The 14,632-nt window shown below is 37.5% G+C and overlaps 1 protein-coding gene across 2 annotated transcripts in view; it reads left to right on the top strand.

Annotated features, from left to right (window-relative positions):
- The first annotated feature begins 611 nt into the window (after positions 1-611).
- The window catches only part of LOC131946854 (solute carrier family 28 member 3-like), a 36,478-nt gene continuing 22,457 nt past the window's right edge, over positions 612-14,632 (top strand). The window contains exon 1 of one of the 2 annotated variants that reach the window (XM_059307831.1): positions 612-684. The gene's annotated coding sequence lies outside the window, so the exon portion shown is untranslated. Of the gene's footprint in view, positions 685-13,977; positions 13,999-14,632 lie in introns of those variants that run through there. The other variant, XM_059307832.1, reaches the window with a different exon arrangement.

Genomic DNA, 14,632 nt, shown 5'->3' with positions numbered 1-14,632 from the left:
GTATGTTTGCACAAACTTACTTGCGTTAAAATTTTATTGACATAAAATATTGACTTAGTTGGCGGTACCAAAAAAATCCGGACAAGATTGTTAAGATTCTTATTTTATTTGAAATAACTCAATTCGCTGAAAGTATTTAAAAATAAAATTGAAATTCAATAATATTTCTTGCATGCCTCTAATTAATATGAATATATTTTTTTAAAGTGTGCGTGTAAATTGTTTGGTGGTTTCATTTATTGAACCAGAAAGCTGTACTCTAATCAAGTACAATCAAGTATAACACAACCAGTAAAGAGAGAATGAAGACGTCACGTTCCTTTCAATCATATTATCTCCTTGTGTAAGGCGTAATTTCGTCCAGCTTACTCTAACAACATACCTCGAGGTCTGACCTTCACCTTGGCCACCTAATCCACGTCGGTCCCCATCAACTAAATTAGAGCGCCCAATTGTCACTGAAAGACCTAGCACGTCTTGATGGATGTGGTTGTCGAGTCGCTGTGAGAACCGCTGAGCCGACTGGTGCACCAACTTGACAAAGTGCGGGCGAGCCAGGCAGGTGGCCAGGTAAGCGTTGCCGTTTTAAGCCAAAAATGTACAGTCACTAGCATTTTCTTTGATGGCAACATAAACATTCAACGCACGTATTTCTAGGTTGTTAGCTTTACAAACCATCAACAGGTAGGATGCATTTGTTTTTTAAATTAGACATTTCCTTAATTATCGTTGTACAAAACTTTTTTAATAAGTATCTTATAAGATATTTAAAAATCATTTATAAAATATAGCCATAGAGCTTATTAATATCTAGTATGATATTATTTTATTAGTCACATAAGAACTGCTGGAATATGCTATTAGCTCATGGAGTTAAGGTAGTTATAAAATTAGGTATAAGCTAAATTTATTTTTGTTTGGCGAAGATGTAGCAGACTGCTACTTATTTTTACATAATTGGAGATGTGGTGAGTGCTATAACACGTGCACTGGGTACTTTATGTGAGAAACATGTCATCTAGCCACCAGCCGCAGGTATAAATATAAAATGACAACAGTAGGCTGTGCATGTCATCTCGTCAAGATCTGAGGCCATCTAGCGGTGACATGGGAAGGGGGGGGGGGCACTCCACGACTGTCTTTCCGTTTTGTGTGTTGTGGCGTAAGGTTACCATTGTATTGGTGTTTGCGTAAAGTTACTACATAATTGTATGTGTGCTGTTGTGCTGCGGTGTTGTAAAGTTACTAGGTCTACAATCCTTGTGTGATGATTGCGCACATATACTACAATCCTTCTGTGATATTTGCGTACATATACTACAATCATTGTGTGATGTCTGCGTACTTATTTTTACAATCAGTGTGTGATGTTTGCATACATATATTACAATCATTGTGATGTTTGCGTACATATACTACAATCATTGTGTGATGTTCGCGTACATATACTACAATCCTTCTGTGATATTTGCGTACATATACTACAATCATTGTGTGATGTCTGCGTACTTATTTTTACAATCAGTGTGTGATGTTTGCATACATATACTACAATCATTGTGATGTTTGCGTACATATACTACAATCATTGTGTGATGTTTGCGTACATTTACTACAATCATTGTGCGATGTTTGTGTACATTTGCTAAAATCCGTGTGTGATGTTTGCGTAAATTTACTACAATCCTTCTGTGATATTTGCGCACATATACTACAATCATTGTGTGATGAGTGCGTACTTATTTTTACAATCATTGCGTGATGTTTGCATAAAGTTAGCACAATAATTATGTGATGTTTGCATACATATACTACAATCCTTGTGTGATGTTTGCGTACATATACTACAATCATTGTGTGATGTTTGCATACATATACTACAATCATTGTGTGATGTTTGTGAATATATACTACAATCATTGTGTGATGTTTGCATAAAGTTATCACAATCATTCTATGATGTTTGCGTAAATTTACTACAATCCTTGTGTGATGTTTGCGTAAACTTACTACAGTCCTTATATATGTGATGTGAAGAAGTAAACTAACTGTAAACTGTTCTACATGTGTATTACATTTTGTGACATGAATTCTAGAAACTCAGGTGCAATATTTTCTATACTGCCAGTTTACCACTTATTAAATAAACCTCCTGGCAGAACTCTATGTCCATATCTAATTATTCTATCGTCCTATTTTATCTGACGAAAAACAGCAAGTTTTTAAGTAAAGTAATACCAGATCTATCGTCTCACTAGTACATTGGAAGCGGTGACTTTCATTTGAATGTTTTGTCAGCCAACCTCTACTGAACGCTATATTCTCTGTGACAAACTAACATAAACTTTGATGTGTTTGATAAGTTTAAGTGTCGTAGTGTTTACTATCTCTCCCGCACACTGTGTGTAGAGTTATGATGCTGTTGTCATTGTCTAGCCTCTATTTAGTCACGGAAACTCAACATAGCCTCGAGAGCTCCAAAACCTCTTGCCATTATGCAATGATGAAACATAAAAAGTAAAATATTTGTACTTTTACAGTTTTGGTATCTTATAAGTGGGTAAAGTAAGTAAGTTATCCTTTCAGATATAGCTGTCGATGAGGCAAATGAAGTAGATTTCATCTGTTTCTGTGACCTCAGTATATAAAAGGGTTAGCGTGGTTATTTCTATACCAGGCCATTTCTACTCGAGCCCGGGATCCGAACTCGAGACTTTAGGGATAGTAGTCTTACGCTATACCCTTCAACCATGTATCTACACAGATCATTTACGTCCATTTTGCAAACGCATGTAATATAACAAGGAATATGTGCGATTTTCAAACCAAACAATTCTGTCCATATATTTTCCACACCGACAATAAAGGTAGAAGCCGGGACAGTGCCCCACCCATACCCGTTACATCTGAGGGTCCTACACAGGTGACATCCTTACCTGCAGGAGTATCACATTAAAAGCGCTGTAGTGTCACGTTACCACACAGGTAACACACAGATTATAAAAAAAAAACGCTAGACAATGTACACATTGAAGGCAGGGTTTCTTTCAGACAATTTCTCCGTGGGGGGACGGGGACGACACTTGAAACTTCCTGTGGGGGGGGGGGGGGGGCAGACACTCGTTAAAAATATACTTTCTATATAAATTATATTTTTCTAGGACGTTCGGGGTGGGGGGTGGGAGACGAGCTCAAGAAGACAGTGCCCCCCCCCCCCCCCCCCACCCCCGGCTGTGTTGACTGAAAGAAATACTAGATATTTGAAATCCCACAGCACTGTTAAAAGGCTTGAGTTCGAGCCTATCATAGAGGAAAAAAAATGTGAGTGTTGATCTTGTAAACATGCATGGTGCATCATTATGACGTCAGTTGGTAGTGGGCGTGGCTTCAGGTTGAATACGATTACACATATTAAACAGCAGATGAAATAACATAGGGACGAGAACTTGAACGCTTACATAGTTGAACTTATTTACATTTGGGGTAGTTTAAATGGTTCTACTTTTTTCAAAGTACAAGATCATCCCTGGATTTAAGAAATACGGATGTCAAAGTGCGATGGATTAGTGTATGTGGGATGGATTAGATAGGGTAGTGCGTGGATCTGATAAGTATGTTAGGGTTGGATTAATGTATGGGGTGGCTTAGTAAGTTATAGATGTGTGATGTGTTTATATTAGATGTTCGGATGTTTGCTTGGAAATTATAGTACAAAATTTTTGTTTATTTTTTCTAACCAGATGGTATAGTTAAGGGGTCATCCATACATGACGTCACGCTTTTTTGGACGATTTTTTTACGATTTTTACTCCCCCCTCCCCTCCGTCACACATCGTCACAAAAAGCCAGACCCCCCCCCCCTAAAATGACGTCACACCTCAGCCTACAACCCCCCTCAAAATTGCAGATGAATTTTTCTTAAAACATCGATATTTTTCCAAAATCTTGTCTGAACTATGTCAAAATAGAGTATTTTAATCAATTCTTATTAAAACAGTTTTCTAAAACGCGAAATAACGTCTTTTTCTAACCTTGCTTTTTTATAATGCAAAAGTGTGACGTCGCACCATCTGAACCCCCCCCCCCCCCCCCTCCCCCTCATCACACACCGTCACAAAATTACGGACCCCCCTCCCCCCTACGAGTGTGACGTCATTTATGGATGACCCCCTAATATATACGCTGCGTTTTTTATAACCTATAGAAATTTCAATAGAATGGTGTTATTTCAAATATTGTTAGTTTTCTTTTTCTTTCAAAATATATAGGCCTATTTAGCTTTTATTTAAAATGAGATGAGATGGATTATTTTCAAGTTAAATAATACAATTATGCAAAGGTCAATTCCCTCTTCTTGAAAGAATAGAGACACCTTTAAAAATATGAAGCTCAAACTGTATTTATATGAGTAAGGTAGTTTTTTAAGTTTCTGTGTTATGGTGTGATTTCTGCATTCTGTATTTTCGTAATTTGTTATCCCTATGTGTCGATACATAAGTCTGGGTGATACAGACAGAAAAAACAGACAGTTGAAGTGAGATGTTCCTATGTATAGGTCTCACTATGTTATCTCCCTGTATAGCTTTTCTCCCCTATGTTACCTCCCTGTATAGATTTCCTCCCTGTTATCTCCCTACATAGCATGTCCCTCCTGTGTTCTCTCCCTCTACAACTTGTCTACTAAGTAATTTCCCCCACTCCCTCCCCGTGTTTTTATGCCGTTGCCCAATGATAAATCTAATTACAAGCCACAAGCAAGACCAAGGAAAGTAATGAATTGCTGGTGTAATCTAGCTGGCCTTTGTTGATGTTCACGTCAACTTGTGCGCACCGATTGTAATAATGTGATGTTGTGTTAGTGTTGCTTGAGTCACTGCCCATCATATAGTGCTAGCGTTTATTTAATGTTGTGTAAGCCTTCTTGAGTTAATGCCCTTAATGTTATAAAAGCAACAAGTGTTTTTTTTTTTTAATTACGACTCATTATTTAATACAAGCATATATCGATGTTGTTTAAACCTAACCAGTCCACAGCAACATAACCAGTTTACAGCAACATAAGCCTACCCAATCTACACCAACATGAACCTAACCAATCTTCAGCAACATAAACCTAACCAGTCTACAGCAACATAAACCTAACCAGTCTACAGCAACATAAACCTAACCAGTCTACACCAACATGAACCTAACCAATCTACAGCTACATAAACCTAACCAGTCTACAGCAACATAAACCTAACCAGTCTACAGCAACATAAACCTAACCAGTCTACAGCAACATAAACCTAACCAGTCTACACCAACATGAACCTAACCAATCTACAGCTACATAAACCTAACCAATCTTCAGCAACATAAACCTAACCAGTCTACAGCAACATAAACCTACCCAATCTACAGCAACATGAGCCTACCCAATCTACAGCTACATAAACCTAACCAATCTTCAGCAACATAAACCTAACCAGTCTACAGCAACATAAACCTACCCAATCTACAGCAACATGAGCTTACCCAATCTACAGCTACATAAACCTACCCAATCTACAGCTACATAAACCTACCCAATCTACAGCAACATGAGCCTACCCAATCTACAGCTACATAAACCTACCCAATCTACAGCTACATAAACCTACCCAATCTACCGCTACATAAACCTACCCAATCTACAGCAACATGAGCCTACCCAATCTACAGCTACATAAACCTAACCAATCTTCAGCAACATAAACCTAACCAGTCTACACCAACATGAACCTACCCAATCTACAGCAACATAAACCTAACCAGTCTACAGCTACATAAACCTAACCAGTCTACAGCTACATAACCAGTCTACAGCTACATTAACCTAACCAGTCTAAAGCAACATAACCAGTCTACAGCTACATAAATCTAACCATTCTACAGCTACATAAACCTAACCAGTCTACACCTTCATAAACCTAACCAGTCTACAGCCACATAACCAGTCTACATCTATATAAACCCAACCGAAAAGTTTTGCTATTTACCTGTGTTGATATCTTTCTTCACTGTTTGCCACAGACATGGTTTCAGCTCAAATTAACGTAATTAATTTTTCTATGCAATTAGCCATGCTATTTAGTCTAATCTTAATTATTCATTAGCTCAAGGTCTTAACGGCCCTTGTAAACTAGACTTTTCGAATGGCCAAGTAATAAACTTAGCGGCTAGTGTAAAACAGACTTTTCGAATGGCCCCATTGAATAAACATGACTGATAATTCTTAGGCCTAAATATCGTTGGACCAAATTTTGTGGGGGCATAAAACCTTTGAACGTTCGGAGTTCAGCATTCACTATTTAACACTGCTAACATAACCCTTACATTGCGGCAACTGGGACCATTTCATGGATTCAATGGGGTTGGGTCTGAGCGGAGCGTGTCAAAAGAAAATGGTACAAGTCGTGGATGGCTTTTTAGGGCAAACTTGCTAGCTAGAGTCTAGAGTTCGGTTCCCGTTTTGAGTTCTAATAAACATATAAACTCTAATTTATCTGCTCGATGAGGTGTCTGCGAGCTTACAACTATATCTATATACTGTAGTATGCGCATCTACCTATAATACTACCGACATCTGTGTACATTAGTATACTCCACTGTCTAAAACTATATACTCCTATGAATATAAACACAGATGTCTATATACAAACATATAGTCTAAGTCAATAGCTGGCTATATACACAGCTATATATATATATATATATATATATAAATATATATATATAAATATATATATATATATATATATATATATATATATATATATATATATATATATATTTATATATATATATATATATATATATATATATATCAACAGCTGTCTATATACACATCTGTCTATATCAACAGCTGTGTATAGAGACAGCTGTCTATATACAGCTGTCTCTATACACAGCTGATTATATCTGACTACATACACAACGGTCTACATACACAGCTGTCTATACTTGAAGGTAGGCCTACAGACAGAAACCCATTAGCTGCGTTCTGAGCAAACCAAAACAATGTTGCTAAGTAGATCTCCTGTGTTAAAAGATAGTTTTTGACATTCTAATTTAGTTGATGTCTAAGTTTTTACTGCAGTGGATGGCGTTAGTGACAGAGTACTTAAGGGTTGCAGTGGCTCAGTCTGAATCCCATATCCCATAATTCTGTTCAGTGAGTCCTTGCGTTGTTACCAGACCAGAGGCGTAGCGAGGGGGGGGGGGGGGGGGCGGGGGGTGCGGACCGCACCGGGTGACACCATTTAAGGGGTGACACCAAGGCAAAAAATAGTAAAATATATAGAGAAAAATTTAAGGGGGGGGGGGGGTGAAAAATCAAAAGTTTGAGGGGGGAGGTGCGAATCGAAAGTTCGAGGGGCGGGGGTGCAAATCGAAAGTTTGAGGGGGGGGGTGCAAATCGGAAATTGAAAGTTTGTCCCCGGGAAGAGTCGCTACGCCTCTGGGGGGGGGGGGGGGTGACACCGTTAAGTGCCGCACCGGGTGACATCCGACCTCGCTACGCCACTGTGCCAGACAGAAAAATATGCGATGCTCTTAAGGCTACACTAAAGACCTCACAAGTCATGAAGCTATTTCTGTAGGCCTACTTTGTACAGTTATGAACACAGTTAAAAGTTTTGATTTTAGTTGGTACTTATAACTATTTATCTGTGAGCTTGCCTAGGTAAAAAAAAAACAACTTGTACCATACTGAACTATTCCCGTACAATTTCCCACATATTTCACGTACATTTTCAGATACATTTTTTCATACATTTTTACATACATTTTCACATATATTTTCACATACATTTTCATATACATTAACACATTTTCAGTAAAATGCCCACATAATTCCTCGTAGAAATTGTTCACCTACTTTCCCCCTTGTATATAAAGCCTAACCCTAACGCCTTAAGATGAGTCACACACGTATATCCTCCCTTCACTCAATACACGGATCAACTGTAGACTTAAACAGGATGGTTGGGTTAATTAAAACTTGTAAAACAATTAGGAACAGCTTAATGAGCGTGTGTATCGGCGACATGTACGGACTCGGACTGGGGGATGTGAACGTGATGACGTGATCCACACACTTACACCGTGACATCAGGCTGACGTCACGAAGTACACTCACACACACACACACACACACACACACACACACACACACACACGGATATAGCCAGATGTCTGGATGAGAAAATTGATGGTTTTGTTTTTGATGTAGTTAGATAAAATGATGAGTAAATTGATGTTTAAAATTTGTTGATAAAAAAGTGATGTGTAAATTTGTTGATAAAAAAAAATATGTTTTAAGAGTTGATGAGAAATTTGTTGTTTATATATGTTGATCAGAAAAGTGATATTTAGATTTCTTGATGAAAACATTGATAGTTAGATGTTATGATGGGAAAAGTGATGGTTGTTTTTACTGTGGTAAGATGTATTTACAAGAAAATTGATGATTCTATTTTGAGATGGTTAGAGGTGTCAGTGGCGGAACTAGAAAAAATGGGCCACCCCGCAAAATTTTTTTTGGGCCCCCCTATATATGTATATGTATATATATGTATATATATATATATATATATATATATATATATATATATATATATATATATACACTCAAACACAATACGAATATAGGATACTCCTTTCTGGCCTGATCGAGTTTTAAAAAAAAAATTCAATTAAATCTAATCACAACAGCATGTCATGTGTATGAGTGCATTGGTCTGTTTTGAAAAAATCTCTGTTTTCATTTATGTCAAATACTTCTAATCATTAAGTCGGTCAAAAGTGTATGAAGCTTTGTATAAGTAATGGTGTCTCGTGTTATGTTTATTTTTATGTTTTTTTGTATTTATATTATTAACTTTAACTACGTTTCATTTTTATACTATATCATTCTTTAGTACTTATTTTTTTAAAAATAATAATTAAGATAAGCAATTGCTTTTTAATTTGATTATTAAAAAGAGTTTTTGAGCACCCCTATTTGACTATTTGAAAAAGGGAAATAATTTATGCAAGTGGTTTGAACGTTTGCCTATCTTTCACACTACAGCTGTGTTCATTTTTTTAAAATTTGTTTACGCAACAGCATGTCTTAGCTACTATATAACATAACTACTGTATTAGATCTGTATTCTGTTTGTTACTTACAAAACCACTATCAAGTTGCCAGTGACGAAACTAATTTATATATATATATATATATATATATATATATATATATATATATATATATATAACACGCTATCATTCGTGTATTCATTTGAGACGTCTGCCTTGTTCTCTAGAACAGTGGTTATTAAACGTAAACAATGTAGGTACTTTATTTCTTGGATATTAGTTGTTGGAGCGCTAGTTTATCAAAACTACCACCGATTCGAGCCAGCGTTGTTGTTGGAGCGCTAGTTTGTCTACACTACCACCGATATGAGCCAGCTTAGTTTTTGAGGCGCTATCTATTCGCTTCTTGTAAAGCTAAGAGCGGGAGGGGAGGTCTGAGAAAGGAACTTAAAAGGGACAACAAAGCACCATTGTGATTTTATCCATCAGTACCAAATTTGGGATGGTCTCAAAATGCCGTCTTAATATCTAGCGGTCTCTCGCGCAATTGATGTTTTTTCAAAAGAATTTTGCCGACAACAGCGTGTGTTTGTAGGAAAAAGAATATACAAGTGCGTGGGATGGTGTCTATAGAATAAAGTTACTCCAACCACAGCTACGGTATTCTTTTTCAAAACAACCATCAGTTCAAAAATGCAAGAAAAATAATTTTAACTATAAAATTTTTTTTATGGGCGGCTGTGGGCCCCCTAAACGGCTTGCTCCCCCCCCCCCCAGGCATTGCGGGGTCTGGCGGCACTGTAGTTCCTCCCCTGGGCTGTCCTCAAAAGCTTCCAAAGTTTTCATGGCGATTGGGTAAATATGCAGTAATGCAAAATAGACAGAAAAATGTTTTTCACATGCACAACTGTATGTGGCCAGCTCACGCGTCGGATAACCTTCTGATTTAGGGGGGGGGGGGGAATCCACAAATGACGTCACATTTTTTAACGACTAACAAAAAGCCAGACCCTCACACACCCCCACCTCAATAACTTCATTTATAAATAGTAATTGACTATTAATTATATAATAATGTTCAATTAATTTTAAACGTTCTAATTAATTTCTAAATAATTATATAAAAAATAATCTTACCTTCCTTGTTTTGTGAATTAGATGTGCCTAATACTAATACTATGCAAATAAATCAATATATGTTGACTAGTGCTGTCTAATGTCAGACAAAATGTGCTAAAGTGGTGAATCGTACGGTTAGGAAGTAGTTCATAAACGATACATTGGTCTACTCGATACTTGCGAGGCTAAAAAAGAGGGATGGGATGGGGGTCGGCTCGGGAAAAATCTTGAAAGAGACAACAAAGCGCCTATGTACCACCGCCCATTAAAAAACTTCTTCAGGGGGGATAATTCCAAGTATAGGCCTTAAAAGTTTACTATGATATTTCTTGTAAAAGTAAAAAACAAGTAAACGTATATAAAAACGAAGTTTCTAGTATTATATTCTTTTTTATTATTTGTAGGATTCAAGATAGTACAGAATACAAATTCAACCACTATCACAAACACATATTAACATTGAAAAATGTACAATGGATTTCGGCGGGTCCCTAACTTATGCCGCAAAGTAGAACCGCGCATCATGAAAGCCACTTCATATGTAGCGGCTTCTCGTGCTATGGTCTTTGTTGTTTTTTTAAAAAGAATTTTGCCGGCGACAGCGTGTGTTTGATTGTGGGGAAATAGAACTCGGCCTTGACGATGGTTAAAAAATACAACTATAAATAAAAAGAAATTTGATCCCCATCCCCTGCCCCATCCGCCACAGTACACTTTGGAGGATCGGTCAAACAGTTACGTGTCCTCTATTTAGCTATCAAAGGGGGGCAACGAGTAAAATGTGTCATTCAAATTTGAAGCGTTGCCTATATTTTACACTGTATTTTGTGTAATGGATTTTATTTTTTTGCTGAAGAGCGTGGTATAGTGACTGTAAAATAAAGATAATCGTACCGCAGCTACAGTGTTTTTCTTTTACAAACTAAATATCAAGGCAAAAATGCACGAAAATTAAATTCAAAATTTAAAAAAATACTAATTATGGTCAGCAGTGGGCCCCTAAACGGCCTGCCCCCCCCCACCCGCCCCCCACCCGCATTGCGGGGTCTGGCGGCACTGTAGTTCCGCCCCTGTATAGATCTTTTGGTTATTTTTAGGCTTAAAAGCTAGATCATTGTATCCTAAAAAAATTTAACTTTAATGTATTTAGTGTTAATAACTAATGTTCCATTAATACGTGTACTAATTATAAAACGATTAATAATATAAAGACGAGTCTTACCTTCCTTGTTGTGTGAATTAGATTCGTCAACGAAATACTTCATAAGGTAAATGAACAACTACCGACTAGTGTCTTTAACAAAATGTGCAGAAGTGGTCAGTTTACAGTTCAGTAGTTCATAAACGGTTCGTTAATCTATGCATTACATCTTATTGTAAAAGTAAGGGTGTGGCGAGGGGTAGAGGTTAGGGGGATGGGGGGGGGGGGGGGAGGGTAGAGAGTTGGGAAGGTTCAAGGGAAGGAGACAAGAAAGCGCCGATGAACATCTACATCAATAGCGCCGACTTTTTCCGGTCGTCTAGAAGACCAGGATAGTCGCCGCAACATTTCCCCAGCTCGATTTTCAAAGCTTTTTTGTTCTCCTAATCGACGCCACTAAAAAGGAATGGTAGGTTGCGTCTTTGAAGTTGTCTATATGTCTGGCGGTCTCTCGAGCTGTAGTCTGTGCATTTTTCTCAAAGACGTTTGCCGACTATCGTGTTTGTTTGTAACTGTAAAAGAAAGATAAATCGACATCCACCTAATTTTTTTTATTTAAATTTTAAAAAAAAAAGTATAATTTAGCCAGGATTTTTGGGCCCCCAATCGGCCCGGGCCCCCCCGCATTGCGGAGTCTGGCGGCACTGTAGTTCCGCCCCTGAGGTATTTACGAGAAAATTGATGCATAAATTGTTGATTAGAAAATTGTTTAAATTTGTTGATCACAAAAGTAATGTTACATCTCTTGATGAGAAAATTAATTGTTAAATATGTTGAACAGAAAAGTAATGTTTAAATTTGTTGATTAAAAAAAATGGATGTTTGAGTAAATTGACGAAAAAATTGTTTAGACGAGAGGCATACAGACATTAAAGAGACCGCGAGTTCCGGGTAGTGTGTCACTCCACACTGACGTAAGTTCCGGGTAGTGTGTCACTCCTCCCTCACTGAATGTCAGACTGCACGTAGAATGGCCCAGGCAGGACAAAACATTGAAGGCATGTTGACGTGATGAAAGTCAAAACAAACATTGGTGTAAACGTCGGAAGACGTTGGAGGCGGGGGCGGTTAGCACGTTCGCCGAGGATAAAAATGTTCACAGGAACATGGGCGTCCCCAATGACATGGGGGTGGGGGGGGTACCAAACATCTCGCTAAAAACAGGTTATGGAAATACAAATAAGTACCAAAAAGATTACGCGGGTGTATTTTTAAATCTTTTTGGATAGTATAAATTAGTTTTTATAATTTATTTTAAAATTTACTGCAAATAAAAGCCAAAAGGGAATTTTATGTCAGGCTAGCAGGTGTTCACCATATTGTTTTTAAAACTTGGCATCGGGACGAATTGAATACGTGGCAGATAATACTAGTTTTAATTTTTAAATCGTAGATTGAGTGCCTGTTATATGTTGCAATTCGTAAACAGTAAAAAGTAAAACTAAAATCTAATTATCTTAAATAACAACTTTTTTTAAAAGCGCTACACATAAGGAAAAAAAAAACTTATTTTTCTGTATCTAGAATATTAAAAAGCCTAGTTCACTCAACGCTCAAAAACTCTTCAATATTTCTAAACGTTCAACATTATTTTATTTTATTGCTCAATAAAATGTACACCAGTTTCTCATTTTTCGTACATTTTAAAATGTTTCTTAATATAGTGATTTTATCTTCTTTTCAATAACCCAAGAACTATTTAGACAATATTAACGGTACCATTGTTTGTTGATGAATTTTTGCTGCGGTTTTTTATTAGGTCTATATTAACAGAGAAAACAGATCATTAGTGATAAGTGGCAATAAAGGTGTTCCTATAAGTGTTTACTTCACGTGTAAGGGTGGGTGTTGTCTGAAAGATGTAGTCTTGTTTTCACTGAGTAACGGATACAATGTTTCACCTGAGGAATGGGTCGTAAATTAATCATAAAGATTGTAGGCACACCTTACAGAACTTGATATTACCTGTAGTAGGTGGAATATTAGCTCACACGTAGCTCTCACCTGCTTCTAGTAGGTGGAATATTAGCTCACATGAAGCTCTCACTTGCCTGTAGTAGGTGGAATATTAGCTCACACGTAGCTCTCACCTGCTTCTAGTAGGTGGAATATTAGCTCACATGTAGCTCTCACCTGTTGTAGCGCATCATTAGCTCAATTAGCTGCACGTGCACCGTGACCCCACCTGCTGTGACATGAGTGAGTTAAAACTACAATGACCGTGTAATATGCTAATTTACCTAATCCTCCCCCCCCCCCACCACTCCACCCCACCCCTCACACTCAGTAGAGGAGAAGCAAATTAAGTCACAGCTGGCTATAGGCACGGTCTGTGTAATTTAAATCGGTGTGTGTTTCTAGTGTGGGGGACACATGTGTGTTTTGGTGTGTGGACACAGTTTGTGTAACTGATGTGGGGGACACATGTGTGTTTTGGTGTGGGGACACATGTGTGTGTGTGGACACAGGTACGTAATTGTGTGGTGGGTGACATCTGTGTTACAGTTTTCTCGGCTGATATTATCAGCAGTACACGATCTAGGCCTATTGCTCCAGCGACATAGGCCTACTCTCTGGTGAGTTCTAATTGGTCATCACTTTTAAAATCTGTTTCCATTTTTCAAAGTAACTCACTATCGTTTTAGTCTTATTTGTTAATGCTTTGTTTCATTGATTCATTACATTAAATTTTTCAGTATTGTTATAAATATATAACACTAGATTCGTCATTTTGATTACAAAATATTATGAATATATTATTATATGTTATACTAGTGACTAATTTATACATAGACTAATTAACCTCTTCCCATGCCAATCTGGAAAATCAAGCCTATTTCTCTACCAAAGCGAGGTCAAATTTTAATTCTTTTAACACTCTTATATCTTTTTCCTGGAAATTACAAACGTCTCTTTAAATACGTTGATCCCTACCAACTAATGCGTGTTAAAGAACCCCCCCCCCCCCTAACTGGGTACACTTTCAGCCCGAGTACAGGATTGGTTGCCCATGTGTGATAACCCTAACGTCAATATCAGTCGAATAGTTGAAGTGGTGTTAGCTGGTAAACATCAGGATACGTGCACGACAATTTATCTGGCCAATTTCGACAGTCAACTTCTCTTTCATATCACGGAAAATAAGCTTGTTTTTTTTCTCATAAACACAGAGGCGTAGCCAGTGCCGGCGCTACCTATAAGGCGAACTAG

The sequence above is a fragment of the Physella acuta genome, unplaced genomic scaffold (genome assembly GCF_028476545.2).
Source record: "Physella acuta isolate Inbredline_101_S28 unplaced genomic scaffold, ASM2847654v3 ptg000573l, whole genome shotgun sequence".
In the NCBI taxonomy this organism is placed as follows: Eukaryota; Metazoa; Mollusca; class Gastropoda; family Physidae; genus Physella; species Physella acuta.
This window is presented reverse-complemented; position numbering and strand designations above follow the sequence as displayed.